This window comes from Pelodiscus sinensis, chromosome 6 (assembly GCF_049634645.1).
Source record: "Pelodiscus sinensis isolate JC-2024 chromosome 6, ASM4963464v1, whole genome shotgun sequence".
Lineage (NCBI taxonomy): Eukaryota > Metazoa > Chordata > Testudines > Trionychidae > Pelodiscus > Pelodiscus sinensis.
In genome coordinates, this window is record NC_134716.1 from 68,287,960 (window position 1) to 68,314,672 (window position 26,713).

The window sequence follows — 26,713 nt, forward strand, 5'->3', positions numbered from 1 at the left end:
CATGCAGGACCCCATTAGATACATCCTCCTAGCTTGATAGCAAACTTTTGATAACTACTCCGAGTTTTTGCTCTTTCAGGCAGTTTTGCAGTACTTTATAGTTATTTCTTCTATACCATATTCCCCTAGTTTGTTTATCAGAATGTTATTTTGATATATTTTGTAAATATTTTAAGAAAACTCTTTAGAAACAATCCACCACTCACGTTAATGAAAATTCTTTTTTATACCTGCAATTCTGAGGTTTCCTGTTCATATTCTGTAGTAATGGCAGCTTAACCATTTCTTCTAAAGGTGCATCAACACAGCACCCTAAACTCAAAATAAGATACACAATTTGTGCTATGCAAATTGCATATCTCATCTCAAATCTATTTCAAAATACCTTATTTTGAAATTTGGCACATCTACTCAGTGCAAAATTTCAAAATCACGTGCTATTTCAAGCCATCCCTTATCCCTCGTGCAACAAGGTTTACCAGGATGGTGAAATAGCATGACCATTATTTAAAAAAAAAATTCAAAATAATGGGTAGCTTGGGTAGACACGGGGTAGCTATTTCAGGCTACCTCCAGTATCCCAAAATAGCCGTACAGTGTAGACGTACCTTAAGAGACAAAGTAGTTGTGCTCCTGTGACTACTTTTTGGTTTTGATACAATAGGTTTGTCAAGTTGTTTTGGGAGAGTTTTAATTCCATTCTGATTCTCATTTTACTGGCCTGTTTTCACATTATTCCACATTGTCTGCTGCAAGGCTCCATCAGGAATGAATTTGTTCAGCACAGAATCCTTATTAGTATTCCAAAATGTCTTCTGTGATTAACCAAATCAAAACCTTTCAAAGGCAGCAGCTATATTCCAGATGAAATGCTGCAGCTGATGCCTTCCTAGCAAAACATTATTGTCTTTTTAATCGGTGGCTAGAACACATGATTTCATGTCTTGCACACAGTGCATAATTACACTGTCTCCTGCAAACTAAGTCTTGGGGTGCTGTGAACAAGCCACACTTTTATTTAGCACGTTGTTTCTCTGATCCGCTCCAATTACAATAAAACTGCTGATTCCTCTCAGCCCAGCTTAGTACTGAGTGATCCTGAAATGCAGTTTGACACATGGCTTTTGAGCTTAACAGAACACTGTGCCTAAAGTAACAGAGCCTGAACCAACTGGCTATGTGCAAATTCACACACAATGTAGAAAGTACCATTCTGACAGAGCTGATTCATAATGTAAGGTGCAGCAATGAGATTAAACTCCGTGTCTGTCTCACTTGGATCCACTGACTTGCTTACTGTTGAAAACTTACTTCCGGAAGCAATATGTCAACTTTCTGGTACTTCATTCCAAATCTAGTAGCTTTCTGTAGAACTTGACCTACTTTTTTTGACAGGAAGCATCAGGCACAGGGCTATGAATAAAGTTAGTTTTCTGTGACGATGAACAGAAAACCAGAAGCGAAAAGGGCAAAGTTATGGTTTGAAATGGCAAATAAATCTACATAATTTGAGTTCAAAGAAATACAGAAATCACAGCACTTTATGGTCTGTTTATTTGTTCATTTGAAAAGTGCTAAATAGCTATCAAATAATTGAATAAAATTAGACTAGATGGGATTTTACTCTTTGCATGCTTTTAAACATTGGGTTGTTTGGATTTTATAAAACATACTATACATTTCTATGTAATTTAGGATTATAAAGTAAAAACAGGAGCAGCTATTTCTTATGAAAAAAATCGTAAATCTTATTTTGTTATAGAAATGACTGTAGCAAATATTCAGCCTCAGTTATAGGAAAATAAAAATGAATCCATCCAACCTTCTTAAACGTATGGCATTCTGATTTCTTTTTTCGTGAACTACTGTTCATTCTTCTTCTTTACTCATCTGTGACCTATTCAGCTTTGCAACCAAATATCTTGCTTTTGCAGCTGGTTATCTCAGCTAAGACTGGGCTATTCGGATAGCAGCTTATTTGGCTGTTCTGGGTATTTGTCTCTAGATTTGTGGTGATCTGGCTTTTGCTTCTTGATACTCAGTAAACTTAAAACATTTGAAAAGCAGTTCTTATAAGTTTGCTTTGCTGTGTTCTGAGCTCCCTGAACCCAATACATTGATTAAATCATACTTGTTAAGGAGAAACTTTTGAATTCACTATATAACTGTGATTGTGTACAATTTCTATTTTTAGAGGATTTTTACAAGTAGTTTTAAAAAAATCTGCTAAGCTAATGCATCAGTTGCTTGTGCTTTCCCACCTGTCAAAAACACAGTCTCTATTTTCACAATAGCAAGATAATTCAACTAAAAAAATAACTTTTGATTATGTGTTTACCTTAAATTGTGTTTACAAAAAGTAATCCGTTTAGAATTTGCACATCATTTGGTTGGAACTAGTGATTCCTTTCTGAGGAATAATTGCAGGCAAGACTATTTCTCAGTAATAGTGTGGGTTTTTTTTAAAAAAAGCCCTTCCAAATATGACAGCTCCCATAGTCTTTTTTCATATAATGAAAGCTGAAATTGCTTCTATTGTGTCACCAGGGTGTGCCATGAATTAAGAAAACATATTCTGTCAGAATAAATAGAAAAATTACTTTCCCACACACTTGCATTTTTCTTAACTGATGACCCAGGCAGAGAAGCCATAATTGGTTCTTGCTTTGCCTGACATATAGGTGATGTCATGCAGGGACAGAGGCTATGATTATATCTTTCATTTTTGACTTTGTAATGGCTTATGGAAAATACTTCCTCACTCCCCCTCTCTATTACCCGTCTCTCTCCCCCTCCCCCCAAAAAAACCCCTTCACATCCTTTCCTCTTTGTCATTGTTTATAGAATTTTATAAAATTAGTATAAATTATCTCAGCCCCAAGTTGCTTATCAGCAATGAGGTAGGAATAATGGAAACAGAAGAATGGGTGCTTTGAACGCTCTTTTCTAACATAGTGAGATGTTGAATAATACTTGTCTACAAAAACCCAGTAGTATCTGAAATGTAAACATGCTGCCAAAGCTGAATGCAAAACAACAATACAAATCAGTGTGAGAATGAAGTTGGAAAAATGTATAAGAAATAATGGACTTGTCATAGGGAAGCAGGATTCTGTATTTCCTCATTGGGCAGTGTTCTAATTTACACAGTGAAAGAGTCTCCTATTACAGTCAGTGGAAATGCTTCTATTGAGTTCACCGAGAGTTGGAATGGGCCTATGGACAGTATACCTCCAGCTGAGACCATTCTCTCTCCATTCTCTCGTTGTGCAAAGCAGAGCGGAATTGGTCAGCTAGAGTCACATTTCTATCGGCTGGCCCAGAACTATTTGGTCTGGCTGGGCTGTTAGGAAATTACTAATAAAAACAGTCTGGATGGAATCTGGAGCAACAACATCTGTAACTCGCATCTAGGGAAGTTCAAGAACTAGAATGAGCCTTCACTAGCATCCTCAATTCCAGAACTGATCTTAACCCATCAGAAAGGATGGAATAGGTGGACAAGAGTATAGTTAGTGTAAGCAGGAAGTAGAGAATAGCGATACAGCAGCCTATAATGAAATCAGTGCAAACTAATTCACATACTGTTAATCACTGCAGGAAAAAAAAAAGGTTGAGACAAGTGTCTTCATTGGCTTAAACAGATCAGGAAAGGAACAGCCATCCTTGAAATGCCTGGGACACTATCTATATATAGTACATTAGAAAGGAAATGTACTGGTGCTTGCAGGAATAAAAACCTTTTACAGATGAACTATCCAAGTACTACCACACTAAATATTTGTGTTATCAAAAGTCCTTCAAAATTCAAGCATGAAAAGAGAAAGCAGTCATTGTCACCTTGACCTATGATTTGTTTTCAAGAAGAAACAAAATATGATTTCAAAAAGCTTCAGCAATTCATCAGACCAAAACCTTTAGTGTCAAGAAGATATTGCATTTTATTTACACACAGACAAGCAGCAAATGCAGTTAGGCACACATCATACAAATAGAAACTTTTCTAAAGCATCCATATCAATTTTCTTGCCTTACTCTCAGGAATCCTTTTTCTCCCTTTGTTCCTTATTAAGATGACCACTCCAAACATTGTAACATTTAAATAAGTTCCTTGAATTTAGGGTATGTGTACTTTGAATAAGAGATGTAAAAATAACAGTTTAGAAATTAACTGGTGTACTTAGAATGCTGCTATTCAGACAGAAATAGGAACCTTGCCTTGGATAATCAGTGTTGGTGTTCATGATACAGTGCTTCATAGACAGCCAAAACATAAGATTAAATTGCCAGAAACAAGCTTTTCTGGTTATTATGTGCCAAACCTCTTGTGAACAGCTAAGCTCTTGGCTGCGATATATTCATTTAGTACTACAGCAGACTTATACATAGTGCTAAAGTTTAAGAAATACATATGCATAATGTTACTTACATTTGTAAGATGGTGTCCATTTTTGTGGACCTTTCCACTATCCCTGTAATAGGCAGATTCCACTGAAGAACGTTGCTTGCAACATTAATCACTGTATACTTATAATATGAAAGGCAGAAACTACTTCTGGTGTTTGTCATAATGAAAATTAAATCTTTAACCCTAAGGTGGATGATGAGTGCATTATACTCTTTATAAGTCATATAGGCTAAGAATACACATGTGAACCTGTATATTGCAGGAGGCGCATAAGGGATCGGTCGGCAAAAGCTTTCCTTGCCAACTGATCCCTGTCTTGACTGCTGGTTCGTGCCGACAAACAGTTGAGCCGTCACAACGCGATGGCCATTTTTATTCTAATGAAGTGGGGGATCTTTAAATCTATTTAAACTATTTCAGTATGTCTAATTTACATGCCTCTGGCGACAGAGGCATGTAGTCTAGACATACCCTCAATGCCTACAAATTCATGTTTACATTTTAATGATTTCTTCTATTAAAGATCAAGGGCTACACTGCCCAGCTGAGTGGACAGTTAAGTTGTACAATCCCCTACAGCCTCAATTCCCCAGAGTTCCCAGTGTATAGTGATAAGGGGGGATTGTGTGCACTGCTCATTCCCTCCTCCCCAGCCAGTGGCTGGGCAGAGGTTGCAAGCAGGCAAATCTTAGGCTTTGTTTCCCCACCAAGCTTCTATAGTCAGCATTACTGCTCCTATGTTGTTTTAGCAAACTGCTACTTGATAAACGAGTAGAATCATAGAATGCTAGCACTGGAAGGAATCTTGAGAGATCAAGTCCAGTCCCCCCTGCCCTCATGGCAGGATCAAGCACCATCTATCATCCCTGATAGATTTCTATATAAACTGCTCTTAAATATCTCCAGTGATGGAGATTCCACAACCTAACTAGGCAATTTATTCCAGTGTTTAACCACCCTGACAGGAAGTTTTCCTAATGTTCAACCTAACCCTCCTTTGCTGCAATTTAAGCCCTTTGCTTTTTGTCCTATCAGCAGAAGTCAAGGAAAACAATTCTTCTCCCTCCTCTTTGTAACATACTTTTAGATACTCGAAAACTGATATGATATATCCCCTCTCAGTCTTCTCTTTTCTAAATTAAACAAGCCCAATTCTTTCAGTCTTCCCTCATAGCTCATGTTTTCTAGGCCTTTAATCCTTTTTATTGCTCTTCTCTTGACCTTCTTCAATTTTTCCACATCTTTCTCGAAATGTGGTGTCCAGAACTGAACACAATACTCCAACTGAGGCCTAATCAGCTCCGAGTAAAGAGGAAGAATGACTTCTTGTGTCTTGCTCACAATACTCCTGTTAATGCATCCCAGAATCATGTTTGCTTTTTTTGCAACAGTGTCACACTGATGACTCATATTAGCTTGTGGCCCACTATGACCCCTAGATCCTTTTCTGCAGTCTCCTTCTTAGTCACTTCCCATTCTTTATGTGTGAAACTGGATGTTCCTAAGTGAAATACTTTTCATTTGTCCTTATTAAACTCCATCCTATTTACCTCAGACCTTTTCTCTAGTTTGTCCAGACTATTTTGAATTATAACTCTGTCCTCTAAAGCACCAGCTTGGTATCACCTGCAAATTTAATAATTCTAGTCTTTATGCCATCATGTAAATCATTGATGAAGATATTGAACAGAACTAATCCCAAAATAGAGCCCTGTGGAATCCCACTTGTTATACCCTTACAGCAGGATTGTGAACCATTAATAACTACTCTCTGAGAATGGTTTTCCAGCCAGTTATGCACCCATCTAATAGTAGCCCCAATCTAGGTTTCTGTTGTTTATTGATAAGACGGTCATATGAGTATATATCAAATACTTTACTAAAGTCTAGGTCACATATCCTATCCAAGAAACCTGTCAGATTGGTTTGACATGATTTGTTCTTTACAAATCCATGCTGTTACTGATCACCTTAATATCTTCCAGTTGCAGATAAATTCCTTAATTACTTGCTCTATTATCTTTCCTGGCACAGAAATTAAACTGATTAGTCTGTAGTTTCCTGGGTTGTACTTTTTATAGATGCATGCTATATTTCCCATTTCCAGTCTTCTGGAATCTCACCTGTCTTCCATGAATTTTTCAAAGATGATAGCTAAAGGCTCAGTTACCTCCTCTATCAGCTTCTTGAGTATTCTAGGATGGATTTCATCAGGCCTTGGTGACATACAGACATCTAACTTTTCTAAATAATTTATTACTTGTTCTTTTTAATTTTAACTTCTAGACCTACATCATTTCCACCAGCAGTCATTATGTTAGGCATCCAGTCACCATCGATCTTCTTGACAAAATCCAAAACAAAGCCATTTCCAAGTTTCCTGCTATTGTTTTTCCCTCTTCACTGAGCAATGGGCCTACCCCGTCCTTGGACTTCCTCTTGCTGCTAATAATTTGTAGAATGTCTTTAGGGCTACATCTACACTGGCACCCTTTTCCGGAAATGCTTAAAACGGAACAGTTTTTCCGTTATAAGTCTTTCCGGAAAAGCGCGTCTACATTGTCAGGATGCTTTTCGGGAAAAGCACTTTTTCCGGAAAAGCGTCCATGCCAATGTAGACACGCTTTTCCGGAAAAAAGCCCCAATCGTCATTTTCACGATCGGGGCTTTTTTGCGGAAAAGACAACTGTGCTGTCTACACTGGCTCTTTTCCAGAACAGTTTTTCTGGAAAAGGACTTTTGCCCGAATGGGAGCAGCATAGTTTTTCCGGAAAAACACTGACAATTTTACAGTAGATCGTCATTGCTTTTCCGGAAAAGCAAGTGGCCAGTGTAGACAGTTTGCAGCTTATTCCGGAAAAGCAGCTGCTTTTTCAGAATAAGTTGCCCAGTGTAGACACATCCTTTATGTTTCTAGCTAAATTGAGCTTATTTTGTGCCTTTACCTTTCTAGTCTTGTCCCTGCACACCACTCCTTTTTATTTTTAGATCATGTAAGATCTCCTTGTTAAGACAAGGTGGTCTCCTATCATACTTTCTATCTTTCCTCGATAGTGATATAGTTTGCTCCTTAATAATGTCCCTTTGAAAAACTGCCAACTCTCTTCAGTTGTTTTTCCTCTTAGTCTTGCTTCCCATAGGATCTTTCCAACCAACTCTCTGAATTTACTAAAATCTACCTTCCTGAAATCTATTGTTTCTATTTTGCTGTTCTGCCTTCTAGCATTCCTTAGAATCAAGTTCTTCCTGCTTATTTCCCATACTCCTTGCCTTTTTACACAGGCATCTAAGATACTGATTTGATTTTGCCCCTCACCCCCAGCTTTGCCCTGCCCCTCCTTTATCTTTCCTATTTTGCTGTTCTGCCTTCTAGCATTCCTTAGAATCAAGTTCTTCCTGCTTATTTCCCATACTCCTTGCCTTTTTACACAGGCATCTAAGATACTGATTTGATTTTGCCCCTCACCCCCAGCTTTGCCCTGCCCCTCCTTTATCTTTCCTATTATAGCTCATGCTCCCTCCCATTTCTGACCTGTATCCCAGGTCTCCATGTTTTTTACTTACCTGTGGACTTTGGTCACCTGCCCCAGTCAAACCTAGTTTAAAGCTCTCCTCATTAGGTTAACTGTCTGTGTCCAAATACTCTTTTCTCCTTCCTCAAAAGGTGAACCCCATCTCTACTTAGCATGGAATGGCATGGAACGGCATCCTATGGTCAAGGAACGGTATCTTCTTCTTCATGGAATGGCATCCTGTGGTCAAGGAAGCCAAAGTTCTCCTGGCGCAGCCATCTTTGCATTCACCTCTAGGATGCACCTGTCTCTGTCTGGGTCCCTACTTTTGACAGGAAGGACTGAAGAGAATACTCCCTGTGCTTCATACTCCCTGTGCTCCCATACTCCCATGCTGTCTCAGAAAACTGCTACTTGATGAACCAGTAGGGAAATGTCCATACTGCAGCAGTGTGACTACAGCACTGTAGACATACCCTAGCTCAGGAGTAGAGAACCTGAGGCCCAGCTTGCCCCTGGGTTCAGGGCTCCTCTCCCCCAGAATTGGAGAGCCTCTGCCATCTCCTGCGTGCCTGATTTTTCTGTGGGTCAGTGGCCTCCAGCCCAAAAAAGGTTCCCCACCCCTGCCTTAGCTAGTTTGAACTAGCTTGCTCAAAGCAATAGTAGCACTCACAAGGAAATGAAGCACTTTATCTAATTTCAAGATAGATTTTCCTTAAAACTATGCTAAGAAATTGTGGTTGTCCCATAGACTTTAACAGGATTTGAATCAGATCCTTTAGCACTGAAATGACTTTCAGATCATTTTTTAAAATTTTTAAACCAGAAGTCTCATACATTCCAGTTGATGCAAAGCCCTTTCCACTGTGGGATTTGGTTATACATTTGTATTGATTTTGTCTTGTAAAGTTGGTGAATAAAAATATCTAACTGTAGGTTTCCACCATTGTTCTCTCCAAGACTGCGAGCTTTTTACATAAGCAGTGCAGTTTTATTAAATGATTTTATATGCATTGTGTGAAGTCTCAGATCATTAGTTCCATTTTTGCCATGTAAGCTTCATTCTTTATTTCAGCCCTGAGTATATGCAAGTCCCTAATGTGTAGAGTGTGGTGAAAAAAGGAGCAGCAGTGCAACCATTCAGTTATTTGCTAGTCATCAGCTACTTCATCAGCAGTGCATCCACTAAACCCTAATAATAATCACAGGGGAAATTATTCCAGCTTCAGCAGCTACTGTATGAGCTCTAGGTCAGCTAAATGGATACATCTCAGGTAAGTAGCAAAACCTCTCTGGTTGGCCATACATCTGGCCGAGGATCTGACCATCTATAGACATTTAGGCTATTCCTCATGTCATCTCATTTCCTTATATAGAAGCCACATAAGGCAGCAGTCTGGTTAATCTTATTGCTGCCCTTCCCCAGAAGAAAATTCATTAAGAATATGATTAAAGTGGGCTGCTGAGCTGATTCTAAAGCAATCACTTAATTCAGGTCGGGTTAGTAATAGTTCTCTGTGCCACTCAGCATAACTGAAACTGAGTTGGTCTCTTACTTCTTTGACTAGCACATACAGCTGAGCCCTGGAAACTCCCCAGGGAGGAGAATGTGTGATGGTGTACACCACATTGAATCTGGGAATTTAGCCTGGTTTGAAGAATTATCACTTTATATTTTAGCCACACTTACAACAAAAATCCTTCTTGTCTAATGCTGGGGAGTTCTGAGGGAAAAAATATTTAAAATATGTAGTAAATGGTCTAGAATGAGATGTTAAACCTATGGTTTACTGGAAAACCTGGATCAAAGTACCACCTAAGAGGCTTGCAAAAATTATTGCTCAGAAAAGTTAATCTTTAATATATAGAGCTGAATTAAAATTATACTGGACAATAGGGGGAAACTTGAAAATTGTCACATAGGACAAAGTGCAAATTATGTATTTCATCAGTAAACCATAAGGACTTAATTTTACCCTCACTTGCACATGTGTAACTCCCATTAGTCACAACTCTTCTTTGTCTTGATACAATTAGGCTGTGTCTACATTGGCAAAATTTTGCGCAAAAGCAACTGCTTTTGCGCAAAATCTTGCCACCTGTCTACACTGGCCGCGAGTGCTTGCGCAAGAACACTGATATTCTAATGTATAAAATCAGTGCTTCTTGCACAAATACTCTGATGCTCCCACTCAGGGATAAGCCCTCCTTGCGTAACTGTTCTTGCACAAGAGGCCAGTGTAGACAGGCAACATTAATTTCTTGCGCAAGAAAGCCCGATGGCTAAAATGGCCATTGGAGCTTTCTTGTGCAAGAGAGCATCTACACTGGCACGGATGCTTTTGCGCAAAAGCACATCTCTTGCACAAAAGAACGTGCCAGTGTAGACACTCTCTTGCGTAAATACTTTAACGCAAAAACTCTTGCATTAAAAGTATTTGCGCAAAATCTTGCCAATGTAGACGTAGCCTGTGTGAATATGCTTATATTCTGTTCATTAAATAACGACACAGTAACAACTGGATACCAGCTTTTGCCTTCATTAAATATAAATTGTATAATCAGAGATGGATTCAGCCATCTTTCCCCTCCATTGTGACCTAGGAACTAAAGTCCCATTTTCAAAAGTGATTTAGGTCTGACTCCTCAAATGGTGACTGATTCTCACCTAGGCCAAGGAATCTTAAATATTTAAGTCACTCAGGGTAAACCTATACCCCACCCCTGTCCCACAGTAGCATGTCTCAGAACTCAGGTCAACAGACTGGGACATATGGGACTTGAGCTACAGGGCTTAAAATAGTGGCTTAGCTGTTTCTACTCAGGCTGGATCCTGGGACGTAACTAGTCCTCCTTTCCAACTTGTCAGGTCTCAGAGCCAGGCCCCAGCCTAAGCAGAAAGAGATACATTGCTCTTTTTACCCCCTGGAGAGTGAACTCTATGGCTTTTTGCTCCTACACTGAAGGCTTTTTGTGCAAGAAGAGATGTTCTACACTGCACGTGCATTCTTGCGCAAGTAAACTTACAGTAAAGCATTGGAACAGAAGGCTTCTTGTGCAAGAGTTATTCCTCTCCCCATGAGGAATGCCTTGTACAAGAAGGCAGTGTGGCTGGGCAACAGGGGTTTCTTGCGCAAGAAACCCCTCTGGCTAAAATGGCCATCAGAGCTTTCTTGCTCAAAAGAGCATCCACACTGCCATGGACGCTCTTGCGCAAAAGCACATCTCTTGCGCAAAAGCACATCACAGTGTGGACACACTCTTGCACAAGATCTTTTGTGCAAGAACTCTTGCACAAAACAGTTCTTGCACAAAACTCCTGCAGTGTAGATGTAGCCTATGAGCCTGAGTCAGTTGACCAGGAGTGTCAGATTTGCTTCCCTGAAGGAAGGAGGGAGATATGGCAGTATAGTAGTACCCTGAGGTGGTTTTGAAATTTTTATTCTAATTTTTTCCCATAGTATTTAATGCTGTTGCCCAATTAGAAGAAAAATTAAAATGATCCATTGATTTGAGAAAATATGTAGATGAAAATTCTATTTAGAACAATCTATGCTTTCATCTGAAGTAAATAAAAACAGCAACAGATCCTCATTGGAAGGCCCAGAAAACAAGAAACTTGGTTTTACCTCATGAAGTCAAAAGTATGCATATTGTTTGCTACCTGGAGAGATGCAAAAATGAAGACAAATTCCCATAGCTTACAATCTAATTTTGGCCTAGATAGAATCTGTGCATTACTATAGTATAGTTGCTTAATGCACAAAGCAACCTGCATCTGAAGAATATTTTGATAACCCATGGTGTCATGGAAAAAGGTTTCACTGTGTGAAATATTGATTAAAGCTATAAAATAAAATTGGTGTTTGCTGAAAAAGCAGTGTAGAGGCATTACAGAATGTAAAAAAAAGAAGTCTAAAATTGCCTTTCCGACAATGTTGTTGTTGTAGAATTCTTCCATGCAGACATTTTTGTTTTTACATGTAGCTACACCACTACAATTTATTCTCTTTTTCACTTAATTTTGTAAAATTTTCTTTTCAGTTCTATCACTATGTGACTTTGCACCATGATGGAGGTAGGATTAGTTATATAACATGCTTTGCTTCTTTGAGCTTAAATAATTTAAATTATTTAAATATTACAAATTCTTTTTTTCCCAACTAGAAAATTTAATGCAGAAATAATTGAAGATTCAGATGAAGTCAGCCAATCTGATTACAAATTCCACATGCTGCATACTGTGACAATGGGATTAAACTCTGGACTCTTAAATTGGAAGCTTTTGTCTTTTGAGGTTAAAGAAGACCACTCACAGCATCTACCAATGTTGAGGTTTGTAGCCACTAAGGGACGTGAAGGTGTTGTAGCTCATAAAGCATATAGTGAATGCTGAAGTAGAATCTTGTGAATCATACTGGTACCAATAAAATAAGGAACTGTAACAAACTTGAGATTAATAGGAAAATAACCATTGAGTCATTGCAAAAAAGTTATTGCTATAGTAGCTTTGTCTGAAATGCTTCCCTTTCCACTTTCAGGGCCAGCTTTATGAAAAACTATTAGGATCTTTACATGTGAATGAGACAGTCATGTACTGAGATGCTGGTTAGGCAAGGAAAGTGACTTCTGGAGACTGGGAGTGCATATATAGAGAAGACGTGTTCCACATTAACAAATGGTGCAGCCAATAACTACAGGCACAGAAAATTAACAGTGTTTTCAGGGAATATTAAAAGCAGAAGTCTGATGTGGGAGGGAGATGTCAAGTACTGAGAAGTACTCAGATCAGATTGTTTCTGGTAGGGATGTCAATAATGTAAAAGTGTCCTATTTTGAAATTTTCCATTTAAAATTGTCTACAGAAATAAGTTAATTGTTCCGAGATAAAATATTATATAGGCGATAGGAAATAGAAGGTTTTAGGTTGTTGGATCTTTTAAAAATTGTCAGTTTTAAATAGCTTAGCTACATGGCTGAAATTTTTACAAAACCAAACTGAACAAAACTGCTTTGAATTAGCTTAATATCTTCAACTTTTTAACCCCCAATTTTTGGTCTGTTGCACTCATTTTACTCTGTACAGGACAGAAGACTTGTTCATTTATACCTCAACAAAATTATTCTGAAAATCCTGTAAACTAACTATGTTGTTTCTTACTAGGCTTATATCTGGGACATTCCTATTTGCTAAAATTTTACTGCTAGCTTCAATATCACAGGGATATCAATATCAATGGAGGAACTCCATTAAAGTAAAGGAGTTAGTCCAGATTTACACTAGTGTAGCCCATTCGAGAAGTTAGCTCACTGAATCAACCCCGTTAATAATGCCTTCAGTAACCAGTTACTTAAATTCTAAAGCAGGCTTAAGCAAAGATTAGTTGCTATTTCAACTTACTAGCCATATTCACAATCTGACTCACCACTTCAATGTTTTTAGATTCTTACAGCTGTCTCTTTCTGTTCGATAGCAGCAGTTAATATGGCTGTCTAAGGGAGGATTTTTACTGCAACGCGTGACCTTTCTTTTCCCAACTTCTGAGTTAGTATCTTTGAATCAGTGGTGCATTGGGCTAAACAGCTCACAGGTGCTTTATGATGTCACCATTAAGAAAGTCTTGGAGTTCAATAGATATATATTGCAGCAGCTCCAAAAATCCTTATTCACAGCATGGAAGTATATAACTCCTATTAGGCAACTTTCTGTTTATCTCAGATATGGATCTAATCCTGAAAGTTATTGACCTTTTCTGAAAGTCATCAACTCAGCACCTTTGTTAAATGCTCAGCAACTTGTAGGACTGGCTCCTACATCTTTTCATTCAAGAGGAGAAAAATATTGGTCCAATGAAAAGGAGTCCTCAAGTTTATTAGATAATCAAAAGAGTACCAGAGAAACATTACTGTAGAAAAAGCATTTTTTTACAAAATACATATTGTGGTAGCAAAATATTTCAGTCATCTATTGGGTTTCTCCAGAAAAGAAGGATGAAAAGTTTAATTTGAAGATAATATAAAACTGTTAATAGAGCTTATTAAACACAAAGGATAAGAGAACTAGTGAAGCTTTAAAAATGGTAATTAAAGTAGCTGGCGTGTGTCTAATGCATTTCTTCGGCATTTGCTACCAGGAGATCATAATAACATTTAATTTTTTCTGCCAATATATTGAAATTACTTGGAAAATTCATATTTCAACAGTTTGAGATGGTCCTATATGATAGTTCCATTGGTCCATGAAAGTAGTAGTAAACTGTCTGTTGCTTTACATCCAGACTAGAATTTTACCACTTGATCTAATGGAGAAATTGGAAACAGCGGTAGGTTGACCTGTACCAAAAGGGAGGAATGATGTATGATTTGCTAGTGGGTTTCACAAATATTTGCTAACAGCCGAGGAAAAGTAAGATTCAAGAATCACGGGAGAGGCGTGTATTTTAATGGGCACAGTCCATCAGTCTGTCCTCCTCTTCCCCTCCAGCATGATTCAACCCCTCCAACCAGTTCATCCCCCAGTCCTAGCTTTTCCCCACCCCTTGCTCTAACCCATCATCCATGTCTTATCACAGTCTCAGCCACCTTGCCCAGTCAGTCCCTATATCTCTGGGCTCACTGTTTGAACCCTACACTTCCACCAATACCCAGTCTCTCTCATCCTCTCACATCTACTCCCAATCTCTTTGCCTAGCCAGCTCCAAGCCCCTCTCAGTCCTGCCCTAATTCTTCCTCCCTAGTCTCCTTCCCAAGTTTCCCTCTGTTCCAACACCTAGTCTCACCAAACTCCCTACTTTTTTTCTTCTCCTTTGCTCTGGCCTTTGTCTCATCTGCATTTGAAACAGATGGCTCCCTGTCTCCTCCATGCTATCTATATGCACCAATGTGCATGTGTGTGTGTGAGGACACGGAGTGTACAGAGTGACAAGCTTTCCATTCTGGTGTCTGCCTGTCTCCAACCTGGAGAAGCAAAAGAGCAGGAATTACAGGGAAAGCCTTTGAGCCCCTATGGCAGTGGGGTAAAGCATGCTCAGTCATTGAGTGGGATGGCATGTGTGCAGTCTACTCAGCACTAAGATCTGTGAAACCTTTTAGAATACTCAGTGAGGAGCGATTCAGAGATTTTTTTTAGCTGATAACACTGAATATTTTCTTACTGAGTGTGTGCAAACTGCAATTTTTCAAAGTCATAATGCCCTAAATTGAGCAGATTATTTATGAGGATGGCAAAAGGCGCATCCCTGACAAATGCTACCTGCTGCTAAGTTTCAAGTCTTTCCTGTTAAGCATAGAGTTTTTCAGGGAAAAGATGATCAGAATGTAACCTGGGTAAAATTATGCATATTTCTCCTAACTCAGTCTCAAACTGCTGAAGAGCTTAGGCTGAAATATATTAAAAATAATAATAAAAAAAACTCAGCATGAGACAAACACTCAAAATGGAGATTTTCAGCACAAACAGTTAAAGTTTCATGAGGTTATAAGCAACTGAAAATGGGGTATTATACTGGCAAGTGTGTGGTTATCAGCGGTGCTATCAGCCCCAACTCTAACTAGCTGGTGTAAGCCAAGGAAACAAGAGGAAAGAAATACGATTGGATTTTCTTGATTTAACACATCTGTAAGCTATTTTGTAAAATAAAATGGTTTCTTTCCTCTAGGAAGTGCAAAACTTTCACTCTTCTAATGGGTCTCTCATGCATTATAAAAAAAAAATCACCTCAAATTAGGAAAAGAAACACAAACAAATCTGATTGCAAGAAAGCAGAAATAAGAAATGTTTAATAGCATGGCATTATTTTCAGTAATAGAGTAGAGATAAGTAACAACATTTGATTAACACTGGAATTATAATGGAAAGTTAGTTAGAACCTTAACTATGATGCTACTACTATATCTCCATAATGACTCTGTCATGTAAATATTTACTGCTAGTCAGTCTAGGCCCCATAGTCAATAAAGTCAACAGCCAGTGTCCTAGTAATTTCAGTGGACTTCTAATAAGGTCCCTTAAGCTTACTACTATTAATAAGCCCTATAAAGTGTTTGAGACTACTCAGAGTTGGCAGCCAAAAGGGAAGTATTTATAGAATCAAACCCATAGTTGCTAACATTTCAAATAACCTCAAACCATGGCAAAATGCAAAATACATCTTATAGTGTGTAAACTTGTGAGATAACTCCACTGAGAAGCACACGGGTAGAATATTTAGCCCAAGGGGTTTAGTCATCATTATATTTTTTTCCCAACAAGACTATTCATTTTTACAATTTCTTGAACAGACTCTACAGAGCTATATTTACAGGAGTCTTCCTTGGGACCACATGTGCCTTTAAGGATGCCTAAGCGACATGAGTAAGGATTTACGAGATATGGCCCCTAGCATTTTCTACAGATCTAGATTTGTCATCTCTTGTACATCAAAATTGGCAGTCGTCTGGCATTAAAAAAAAACTAATTGGTTCCGGCTAATTCACTTGTAAATGCAGCAGTATAAAACAGAGTGCTTAATTTTATAATCCCAAAGCTTGTTCTCTATTTCCATGAATTCTTCTTCTTTGTATTTCCATACTAGAATCTAGGAATAGCAATAGTTGCCTGAATTATAAATCAGACTTTTATTCAGTCTAGCCAGCTGTAACAACTTATCTCTATTACTATAATTAAGAAACTTTATTATAATTGCTTTGCGAAAGCTACCAGGTGCTGTGCCTTGTGCCCTCTGCATGACAAAGGATGAGATCTTAAAATCCTCTATTAACATTTCTTCAAACAGGTTTCCTATTAATCTGTACTTATTTCTTTAAACATTTCTTTAAACAGGTTTCCTATTAATCTGTTCTCCTTCCCTTTAGGCAAGCAGAGGAGACAGATTGTTTCTCCTGCTTTTATTATCTAATTCATCTATTTTCAGTCTTTGTTGTTTTAGTTGATTTAAACATTTGCTATTCACAGATGCCAATTTATTCACCCTCTCTTTCACATTACTCACTTTCTTTTCAACTTCACTGACCCGTGATATCACTTTCCTAATCTTCTTGTTAACTCCATCAACTGAGGTGTAGAAATCATCAATTTGGTGAGTGATTTCTTTATTCCCCATCTTTAAATTGCTTTTTAAATACTATGTAATGCCAAATTGTAATCTCTCTCTCAGCTGGAGCTATTACTTTCAGAAACTTCCCCAAGATCAGTCTGTGTAGAAGAGGAAGAGAAATGAACAGCTACACAAATAAGATCCTTTGTTTTCTGTTGACACATTACAGAGAGATCTTATTATGTTTTTTTTGTACTTTATCTTTTTAATAATCAGTCCCACAATATCATAATGTCTTTGTGAAAAATAAAGTCAAATCAGACTTTTTAATTTCTTCTTCTATATTCTTGAAGAAACATGGTAAAGGATGAAGAAAAAATGGAAATGCATCTTAGAGATGCCAAATTCTGATTCCTCGCACATCAGACACAAATTATTTTACTGAGTCACCTCTTTCCAATTATCTATTTATAATTCAAGCCAAACCTGACCCCACCCTATATGAGCCTCCTTCCATAGGGGTAAAAAAGGATAGTTTGGCACACAGTACAGCTCAGTTTAAGGAATAGTTGGCAAACAAAACTACTTCTTAAGCATTTTTTCCCTGTACCCTGCTATGCTGAAACCTCCCAGACCTCTTATCTCCAACTCTAGAACAGGGTAAAGAAGAGTCAATTTACATCCATGTGGGCTCAAGAGTTTGCCAGTATTCTCCTCTTTCCTGCATTCTGTTGGTAGGCATTGCAGAGTAATCTTTTCTAAGAGGGTGTTGTGTGCTCCATCCACAAAAGATTCTTCCAACCCTTTCTTGTGCTTTTTCTACACAGGACTGTGGCTAAGTATTGCTATCTACTGCAATATAAATATTAAATAATAAAACTAGAGTCTAGAAGCCCCAGCATGATTGGGGCATCATTGTGCTAGGTAGCGTATATAAGTAAAGAACAAAAATGTCCCTGCATCAAAGACCTTACATTTTGGCTATGTCTATACTGCACCCGTTTTGTGCAAGAAATATGCAAATGAGGCTAAGCATGGAATATTGCCAGGCCTCATTAACATAATTAATGAGGCTCTGTTTTTGCGCAAGAGGGTTTTGCCTTTGTCTACCCAGCTCCTTTTTGCACAACCCTCCCCGCCCCTTGCGCAAGAGCTGTTCTTCGGGAAAAATATGCGGAAGAATGGCTCTTGAACAAGAGGGGATTTTTTCCACAAAAATGGAGCCATGTAGGTGGCTCCTTTTTGCGCAAAAGCCTCTTGAGCAAAAACTGTGCCTAATTAAGTATGCAAATGAGTCTCGGCGATATTCCACTCTTAGACTCGTTTGGATATTTCTTGCACAAAACGGGTGCAGTGTAGACATAGCCTTTAAGCTTATAAGTGATAATCAGTGGATACAATAGACACCTGAGGAAATTAAGTTGGTGGGAGCATAAGGGAAGAGTGGAAAAGTTATGACAAAGGTAATATGTGAGGTTTACAGCACAGCAGCTGCATAGCCATTGACAAATATTTTGTAGATGACATGGCAAAAGGTGAATTTTAAGAAGGTGTAGGAAGGAGGCTAATGAGGGTGATTAAAACTGTATACTCAATTATCCCTGAAAGATCTCCATTTTAGATCTTCTATAAAAAAGCAGTTATTTAAACTATTTGGCTATGTCTACACAGCTGTGTTATTCTGAAATAACAAAGAGCACATCTACACTATAAGCCTTTATTTTTAAATAATGTAGAGATGGGCTGACTCATGATAACCCTCATTTAATGAGGAATAAGGGAAGTCGAAGGAAGAGAGTATTCTTCCTTCGACTCCCTGATATGTAGACAGCACCAAAAGCTGAATTAAGCTATTTCAACTTCAGCTACGCAATTGATTTAGCAGAACTTGCATAGCTTAATTTGACTGTAACCCTGCAGTGTAGACGTGCTCTTTAAGACCAACAGGAAGCTTTAACACGTGATTTGAAAGGAATGATGCTCAAGGAGATCTCATGTTGTTCTTTTGGCAACGCTGAATACGCAGTACAGATTCAGGATAGAGCATTTGATAGCTTTGTTATAACACATTTGCCATGATCCAGAAATCTGGACCTAGTAAAATAATAAAGGATGAGTGCCAATTCCTTGATACAAGTCAGCATAGGGCAGTTATTTAAAGTCACAGCAAACTGTAATTACTTTAAGGGCCAGAGAGACTCATTTTTAAAACTAATTGAGTTGAGAGGAACAGAAATCTAATCTTGCTTACTATTGCAATAAAATGTATTTCATATTGTTTGCAAGATGTCTCCTTACAATATTTGCACCATTCATAACCCTGTAATGTAAAGGCACAAATCATGTGAGAGGACACTAGAACGTGTATGGAAATAAAAATATCTTGAAAACCCCTCAATTCCTTTTGGATATTCTTGGTAGTACAGTAAAACTCCATTAGTCCGGCATCCAATGCTCCGGGACTCCTGATGGTCCGGCACCATCAGGAACCCGGAAGTGCTGGGGCAGCCGGACAGGCTTCCCCCATTCAGCTGCTGCTGAAACTGACCAGCAGCTGAATCCGGGAAGCCGGTAGCAGAGCAGCTGGGGTGCTGCCGGGTTGGTCTGGTAGCGCTGCCCCTCGGGGCTGCGGGACCAACCCGGCAGCACCCCAGCTGCTCTTGGGGACGCCTGGGGCAGAGCAGCTGGAGTGCTGCCGGGTTGGTCCCACAGAGCCAAAGGACGGCCCTGCGGGACCAACCCGACAGGACCCCAGCTGCTCTGCCCCAGGGGTCCCCAATTCAGCCACTGCTGAAACAGACCAGCGGCTGATTCCAGGAAGCCCGGGGCAGAGCTGCTCTGCCCCGGGCTTCCTGGAATCAGCTGCTGATCTGTTTCAGCAGCGGCTGAATCGGGGACCCCTGGGGCAGAGCAGCTGGGGTCCTGCCGGGTTGGTCCTGCAGGGCCGAGGGTCGGCGCTACAAGACCAACCTGGCAGCACCCCAGCTGCTCTATTGCAGGCATCCCCGATTCAGCTGCTGCTGAAGGTGACCAGCAGCAGCTGAATCAGGGACTCCTGGGGCAGAGCCTGACTATTGTAAAGGGGGGCTATGAGGGGTCTGGGGTGGCATCCCCTCCCACCCCACTCCAGACCCCTCATAGCCCCCCCTTCTGATAGTCCGGCATATCTGATAATCCGGCACCCCCTGGGTCCTAAAGGTGCCGGATTATCAGAAGTTTACTGTATATGGAACAGATTGTTAATAGGAGGTTAATAAATGTCAGTGTGATGCATTTGTTCACAGAGACCCCTTGACAGTATCACTTGTCAATTTTCCTGGTTGACTCTTTCTTCCAAAGCCAAGCCCTCTGGATTCCTCTAGCACTGGCACAGAGGTAGGGTCACAGCTCTATGCAAAATAATACAAGACACTGAAATCAGATCAGTGCTGGGAAAAATCCATCAAAGGGGCTTACCACAGCACCCAAGTGCACAGCCCCATTTGGGCCAGGACCTCCTATAAATCCATCTTCCTCGGTATAAAATTTTATACAGAGCAAGCTCATATTGTCCACCCCCTTTCTTACAGGATATGCACAGCTGCTTGCCCCTCTCCAGATAACACTTACTTACACTGGTCTTATTAATAAAGAAAGTTGGTTTTATTAAGTATAATAAGCAGGATGTAAGTGGTTGCAAGTAACAGCACACAGAACAAAGTAAGTTACAAAGCAAAATAAAACAAAACATGTCAATTAAGCCTAAGACACTAAGGAACTTGCTACATGCAATATTTTACCCTTACAGTAGTTCTAATAACCTGCTCTCACAGATTGGGCAGCCTCCTAGGCTGAACATGATCCTTTCACCATAATGAAGGGCACTGGGGGTGCAGGATCTGAGAGGGACAGAAAGTGCAGGAGTGAACTGGGGGTGGGGTTGTGGGTCTGGGAGGGCAGGAGGGTGCAAGAGCATGCTGGGAGTTGAGATGTGGAGTCTAGGAGGGAGAGTGCTTGTGGGGAATGGTGGTGGGGCACTTATCTGGTGTCCCACTCCCAGGAGTGCTCATGGCTATGTGCCCCCCTCTTCCCGCTACTCCCAGGCACTGTCCTGTGCTGCTATGGGAGCAGTGGGGAAAAAGCTTCTAGACCAGTGCTTTTCTGAGCTGCCATTTGCCCAGCTGGGGAGGCATGTGGAAGTGGCAGTGTGCAGAATCACTTCCTCCTCCCCTGCCAGAGTCTGAACCACGGGTGTTCCCAAATCACAGATACCTGGATTACAAGGTCCAAAAGTACTTCATATTTCTAATTTCAAATAAAAGGAATGACATTCACACAAATTGGAAAATCATATTCAGTAGATCACAGCTTTTCAAATGATACATTACAAGAAGTATTTTTCATAAAGCATCTTCCACTTATGCATATTCATAAGCATATATCCACATGGAATATGGATAGCCTTGTGACAGTCAGTACTGCAGCCGAAATGGCGAATCATCAATTAAAAGGTTAAACAAGAATCTCTGCTAATCAGCAAGCCAGCGCAGTTCAGCTTCATCCATTTGAAATCTCTTTTCTAGGCACCTAACTTGCTTAGATACATCTGAAAATCCAATGAGATACCCATGTGTGTTTTGGGGGCCTTAATATATTTATAAATCTGGTCCTAATCACCAAAGGTGGATTTAACAGGGGAATTTAGGCACTAACGCCAACATTAGTCACCTTGGCCATGCATAGAAACTCTGCTTAGCTGCTGCCTAATCCCGTGGGAGCCTAAATTACTTAGGAAACTAAATTTCCACCCGTAAAGTCCCTGAAGTCTGTTTCTGCATTTCAGTAATTGGGTATGTGCACAGCCACTTGACAGTACTCAAACGCTTAGTACCTAGCTCCTCCCTAGCTGCAGTGGGAATTCACAAATTATATAGTCGCCTGCCTCTCTTGGATCCAATCAGGAAGATATTCTTGGAAATTGTTTATACATGCACTAAACAGCTGGAGAAGGAGGAAGGGGGCAATGGTGATTCCCTCCCCTTATATCTTTAGCTCAGCGGGTAGACACTCACTAGGATGAGAGAGTCCCAGATTCAATTCTCTTTCCTGCCTAATACAGAGAAAATATTTGAAATTAGATTTGTTGGGTTTTTTAAAATTTCCTAACAGAGTGCCATAATCATGGGACTATAACATATTCTGGGTCAGGGCTCTCTCAGGCTATGTCTAGACTCTAGGTTTCTTTCAGAAGAAGCTTTTCCAGAAGAGATCTTCAGAAAAAAACTTCCAAAAGAGAGTGTCCAAGTTTGCCACCCACTTTCTTGCCACGTTCTGATATGGCTGTTTTTACCTTTCCATAGTACACTGAAAAAACCAAAGTGCATCGAAAAAGCGATCTGTTTTTTTGACAAATAGTGTCCATTCAGTGTGGACACTATCTCCCTCTTGTCCATCCACACAAGACTTTTTTGAAAATAACTCTTTCGGAGAAAGGCTTCTACCTCATTGAAAAAGGTTTACCAATGTTGGAAAAACCCCTCTGTTCTTTCAATTTTTTTTCAAAAGAACGCAGTTGCAGTGTGCACGTTACGTGGAGGGTTTTTAAAAAAAACAACCATTTTTTAAAAAAAACCTCTGCAGTGTAGACATATCCTTAGTCTCTCCTTTTGAAGCTGTTTCAATAACAGCTTGCCAAAAATTCAAAAAGTAATAGTATTTTTTAAAGTATATCAGAAGCAGGAAGCCTGTGAACAACCACGGGAAAACTGAGATCCTAAAGGAGCACTCAAAGAAGATAAGGTCATTGCATAGAAAGTAAATGATTTTTTTGCATTCATCATGATAGCTGAGGATATGAGGAAGATTCCCAAACCTGAACCATTCTTTTTAGGTGACAAATCTAAGGAACTGTTCCAGATTGAAGTGTCATTAGAGGAAGTTTTAGAACAAATTGATAAACTAAACAGTAACAAGTCACCAGGAACAGATGGCATTTACCCAAGAGTTCTAAAACAACTCAAATGTAAAATTATGGAACTACTAACCATGGTTTTAAATCACTGTCTGTACCAAATGACTAGATGATATCTAATGTGATGCCAAATTTTAAAAATGTATTTAGACATGATCCTGGCAATTATAGGCCAGTAAATCTAACTTAAGTACTGGGCAAATTGGTTGAAACTGTAGTAAAGAATAAAATTGTTAGACACATAAATGAACATAATTAGTTGGGGAAAAAGTCAATATGGCTTCCGTAAAGGGCAAGAACACCTCACCAGTCTAGTGGAATTCTTTGAGAAGATCAACAGGCATGTGAACAAGGGGGATCCCAATGTAGCTAGATTGTCAGAAAGTTTTTGGCAAGGCTCTTCACCAAGGATTCTTAAGCTCAGTAGCTGTCATTGAATAAGAGGGAAAGTCCTCTTATGGATTGATAACTGGTTTAAAGGTAGGAAACAAAGGCTAAGAGTAAATTATCAGTTTTCAGAATGGAGAAGGGGTCCATACTGGGACCAGTCCTATATTTATAAATGATCTGGAGAATGGGGCAAAATGTGAGGGTGGTTTGCAGATGATACCAAATTGCTCAAGATAGTTAAGTCCAAAGCAGACTATGAATAGCTTCAAAAATATCTCACAAAACTAGATGGCTGGACTACAAACTGGCAGATGAAATTCAATGTTGATAAATGCTAAGTAATACACATTGGAAAAACTCTGTGTGTGTGCACGCGCGCAGCAGAAGCCAAAAAAGCTAACAAATTTTAGGAATCATTTAAAAAGAAATAGAAAATAACACAGGGTATGTCTACACTACCCTCCTAGTTTGAACTAGGAGGGTAATGTAGGCATACCGCACTTGCAAATGAAGCCCGGGATTTGAATTTCCCGGACTTCATTTGCATAAGTGGGGAGCCGCCATTTTTAAAACCCCGCTGGTTCGAACCCCGTGCAGCGCAGCTACACGGGGCACGAACTTGGTAGTTCGAACTAGGCTCAGGGAAGTGGCTCCAGGCTGGGGAGTGTTGGGGTCAGATGGAGGGTTGTGGTACTAAGTAAGCCATAGGCTTGTGGATGTGAGGGTGCAGGAATTTGGGTTAGAGTATGTCAGGGGCTCAGGGCAGGGGGTTCCAGTGTATGATAGGCTCAGATCCAGGGTTTGGGGAGGGGAGGTATAGAAGTGTTATGATGCTGTGGCCAGATGGGGGCTTAGCTCCAATTTGGGGTTTGTTGCCCAGGCTTAATTTTTAAATAAAATACTGTCAGACACAAAAAGTTTCTGCATTGTCTTTATTTATGACAAGCCTCACTAATGTGGCTCTAACTGTGCTGGTGGGAGCAGGGGACATGGTACTAGGGAAGGGTGCTAGTGGGTGCTGGGGCAGGGGACAGGGCGCCAGTGGGGGCAGGGGACAGGGAGCCAGTGGGGGACAGGGTGCCATAGTGGGGTGAGGAGGCAGGGTGCTAGGGGACCAGGAGGCAGGGTTATGCACCAGGGGACAGGGTCCCAATGGGGGCAGGGATAGGGTGCTAATGGGGGCAGGGAGTCCCCCTCACCCGCCTCCTCCTGGGGCTCCTCCTCTCCCTCTCTCCCTTCCCCCCACAGAGAAGGGAAAGCCTCAGTGCGCACCTCCTCCAGGGACTCTCCCCACCCCACTGCAGAGGAGGGAAGGCCTGGTGTGTGCCTTCTCCATGGATGACTCCCCTCTCTCCCCGCAGAGAAGGGAAAGCTCTGGCACATGCTTCCCCTGCAGATGACTTCCCCTCTTCCCCCCGCAGACGTGGGAAAGCCCCGGCACGTGCCTCCTCCATGGATGACTGCCCCCTCCCCCTGCAGAGAAGGGAAGCCCCATTGTCACTGGAGGTAGGTAGTGGGGCTTCTTAGGGGTGGGGGGAAATTGGGGGGGGGGCCCTGAACACCTTGCAATCGACTGGTCGAGCCCTCACAATTGACCAGTCGATTGCAATTGACGGGTTGGTGACCACACTATTAAAAGCTTTATGGTGGATATTACGGTCCATTCAGACAACGGCCCACCAGGAAATTCCCAGAATCCCACCAAGCTAATCCACCCCTGAGATTGGGTAAAAATATATAGGCTCATGAGTGTTCATGGGTAAGACCCACTTCATCAGGTCTTACCTGTGAAAGCTCACAATCCTATATATTTGTGTCAGTCTCTAAAGATACGTCTACGCTGCGGCGCAATTTCGGCATACTTCTGATATCCTGAAATAGCTATTCTGCATCTTTTAAACAAGCCCATTATTTTGAAAAAGCTTTAGAAATAATGGACTTGCTATCCTGACGTTCCTGTAAACCTCGTTCCATGAGGATTAAAGGACATTTCGGAATAGTGGTTTATTTTCAGATTTGGCGCTGTTTAGACAGCATCAAATTTCAAAATAAGCTATTTTGAAACACACTCGAAATAAGCTAAGCAATTTGTGTAGCTCAAATTGCATAGCTTATTTCGAGTTACAGATGCAGTGTATACACACCCTAACGTGCCACAGAACTATTTGTTGTTTTTAAAGTTATAGACTAATACAGCTATCCCTTTGAGTCTTTCTACATTAGGCATATCATGATGATCTCTTGAAATAGCAGCCTAGCTGTGTATATTAACCTTACACAATCTCCTCCTGCTTGTTTTAATTGCTATGAATTTTCATGTATTGTCTCGAAAAAGCAGCAAAGCCCTGATGTTCCTGAGGGGTACTGAGGATTTGTATTGCGTGATTTGAACACACTTGATATGATTGGGTTTTCAACACATAAAATGAGTAGAGACAGTGCAACAGAAAACCACAAGTAAGCTATTAGCATTTAATCCAAGAGAACTTTACCATAAACATGCTACATTGTCCCCTGTAAGTAGTTTTTTTCCTTTAATTCTGCAAGTTTCCCATAGACGCACCAAAAAGCTCTATACTGACAATGCCAATTTTGTACTCTAGGTCAGCCTGTCATATTTCCCAACCTTCTTCATATCTATGTTGACATGCATCACTCTTCCATAATTAACTGACAAATGTCCTTTGTGGAACTGAGTAGATGTGATTGTTTTACTTGCTGAACTCCACGAAAAGAGACAATTGTTTCTCTGACAGCATCAAGTCTGCTATACACCATGTCAAGGCAAGTTGCATTTTCCATTAAGGAAAAGGAAATACTATTAACTTTGGCACATGCTGATTCTTTGCATTGCTTTTTTCACTCCCCCAGTGTTTAGATGAGCAATTTTAGTAAATGTTCATGTTTCAAAGATGTATGCACAGTTCAACTGCTTTACCAATTTGATTTAATAAGAGACAAAGGGCTGGAACATTAGCTGTGCCCCCAGAAAATGCTCGGGGGTAGAAGAGACTCAATTTCATTGTATTTCATTAGTCTTGAGGCCAGTTTTCTGCTGCCTCTTTCTCAGTGCTCCTATTTAGTGGTGCCAACTCTTGCAATTTTATTATAAGCCTCAATAATGGGTGTTTTATTTTTCTGGAGATATATGCTTATGTGACAATCTCAACTTTCATAGTAAGTAGTAAAAGTTTAGCCATCATAGTTGTAGAGAAAAGCTTGCAAACTTGAACCTAAAAGGCATCGCACCAGAAGGCAAATAAAAAGAACCTGATGAAAATCTCATGGTTTTTAGTACCTGATTCATGACCTCTGTATGCTTGGGTTTGACAATACTGACACAATAGCTTTTGTCTGTCTTTTTGCTCACTGGCATTGCTAGAGTGCAGGATATTACATTCTAATGCCATCCACACTG

The 26,713-nt window shown here is 40.1% G+C and overlaps 1 long non-coding RNA gene across 1 annotated transcript in view; it reads left to right on the plus strand.

Annotated features, from left to right (window-relative positions):
• Positions 1 to 17,909, plus strand: part of LOC142829895 (uncharacterized) — a 36,932-nt gene extending 19,023 nt beyond the window's left edge. The window contains exon 3 of the long non-coding RNA XR_012904800.1: positions 12,088 to 17,909. This is a non-coding gene — a long non-coding RNA (uncharacterized LOC142829895). The remainder of the gene's footprint in view (positions 1 to 12,087) is intronic.
• Positions 17,910 to 26,713: the final 8,804 nt, after the last annotated feature.